Source organism: Propithecus coquereli, unplaced genomic scaffold (assembly GCF_000956105.1).
Source record: "Propithecus coquereli isolate 6110/MARCELLA unplaced genomic scaffold, Pcoq_1.0 Scaffold311, whole genome shotgun sequence".
Taxonomy (NCBI): domain Eukaryota; kingdom Metazoa; phylum Chordata; class Mammalia; order Primates; family Indriidae; genus Propithecus; species Propithecus coquereli.
The window spans coordinates 351,776-354,160 of record NW_012148742.1 but is presented as its reverse complement, the minus strand read 5'-3'; positions in this window follow the sequence as shown (position 1 = coordinate 354,160).

Sequence of the window (2,385 nt, the reverse complement as noted above, 5' to 3'; positions counted from 1 at the left end):
GAAAAGAAAAGAAAAACCTAGAATAGCTCACAAGGAACATCCACCACCAAACTGGAGTTGCATTGTGTATTAATTATGAAACAAAACAAAACAGAATGAAGTCTCCTCTACTTAGCAGTCAAGTCAGAACATTTTGTCATGATCTAGTCTTGGAAACTCTTTTAGACTTAGTTTCTTCATCTGTGAAACAGAGATATTATTTGTAATTTGTTGAGCTGATGATATTTGTGGATATTTTGTGATGGCCTGATAAACAGGCCACAGTAACACATGGATTACCACTGCCCTGTACTCTTGACAGCAGAGGATTCTGTTCTCTTGTAATAAACTAGCCATTGCTTCTGGGTCTTACGTCATGGCTGGCCTACAGTAGGAACCCTATAAACATTTGTTACATGAATGAAAGGATAAAGTGGCAATCTATTTTCCCTAGGAAGACATTAAAAAAAAAAAACAGCAAAGTGAAGGAGATTTAAAGAAAAATAGTACTTCCAATATATTCTAGTTGTTATCACTAGAATCTACAATCTCAGGAGAAAGAAAAAAAGCACCATCACTTTTTCCACTTATCATTTGTCGGGTTAACTCAGATTATCACGGTGAGGAGAGAAGCAGAGATGCATTCTGTTTATTAATAAAGACACTACTGACTGGCTCTTCTCTTAATTGTAAACAAAGGCTGACAGATGGGATGCACAGTAAGAACTTAAATATTTAGGCTCAAGCTTAAAATCTAAATTAATCATTCATTCAAGAAGCGATTAACATTGAATTTATATAAGCAGTGTGCCAATTTGTTGAATAAAGATATGGAGAGAGAGAGAGAAAAACGAGGAAAGTAAAGAAGAAAGCCACAGTTCCATGTTCTCAAGAAATGCATTGCCCATCAGGGAAAACAGACACAAAAATAGGCAAGCATAATAAAATATAATTAAAAGCAGAGTTTGCCCAGGGCCTGAGGAAAGGGGAAATTAACACTGCCTTGGGCATTTCATTTATTAACCCACTTCTAAAGTTTATTTCCTGGTGAGGGATATAAAAACACCATGCTTCCTGGGTACAATTAAATTCAATTTAAAATGTATTAAGTGATAGTATGTGAAAAGTACTTTACAAATAGCTCAACTCTAGAGGACACAATGATCCTTAAGACACAGATCTTACTCCAGACGTCTTGGGGTATCATTAGCACAGACATACACCTGTAAGTATCTCACTAGGTATAAAATGAATGTCACCGCAGTCACCTTTAGAGGAGCTTAGAGTGAGGAGAGAGTAATGTGATCTGGAGGAATTCCAGGGGTCAAGTGTTGATCTGGGCTATGAAACGTGGGCTGTGGACTTATTTATGTGACCAATATGTTGATGGGCATGCGATGATGCTCCAGATAGTCTGAGCTGCCCTCCCCAGGCCCAGGGAGGACATCTAATACCAATATGCAGGGGGGATCATTGAGACGTGGTTTCTGTGCAATGGTGAATGCTTTTCAAGCTGTTCTCAGTCTGAAAACTGCTTCCTGGCCAAAAGAGTGAGTGGGATGTAATTACTTCCAACATCATTTAACAGTGATGATAAGAGGGAAAGAACAATGGAGCAAAGAGCTGAGCAATGCACAGATAGAAACCAGGTTTTTTTGTTGTTTTTTTTTAATAAATGAAGAAATGAGAAAGGACATAGAGAAGGACTACAAACTTAATCTACATGTGCACAGATCTGCACGGTAACTGCTAGAAACATGGGAAACTAATTATTTTAATGGCTTATGTGATATATATATATATTTTGAACTTTGAAAAAGGAGACAGAAAAAGAAACTAAAATTTCTCTGAAATTAATAATCATGACCCTGAACCACAGTCATCATACTATGAGCAAAGACAAGGCTAATGTATGTTAGCAGAGTTCCCTTTATTCCAAAAGTGATAAAGGCCAGACTTGGAATGAATTTCAGAAGATTGGAATGAACTAAAACGAGACAGCAATTACAGAATGTCATCATTTTCAGTATTTCAAGGGCACTTGAAATAAACCCAGAAGCCAGTCACACGTTATATCTGAACGGAATGAACAGGAGTTGAAAATAACCAGGCAGAGCACAGCCAAGTGGCTGCATTTTCATTCTTCTTGTTGCTTTTTCTTTTTTTTTTTTTTAAAGACACCGCTAGGAGACTCTGCAATTATACCTCTAGTAGTTACCTTTGTAAAATACTCACTGTGTCTTCTTCCTTCAACTCATAACCTTTAGAAGAATGGGGCATTTTGTTTGTTTTTGTTTGTTTTTTCAATCTTTATTTTGAAATTCTACACAACCCTTAAAACAGATTATTTAGATTTTTAATTCAAATTTATTTTACTTGTAAATTTTTTATGTAGACATAAAGGGG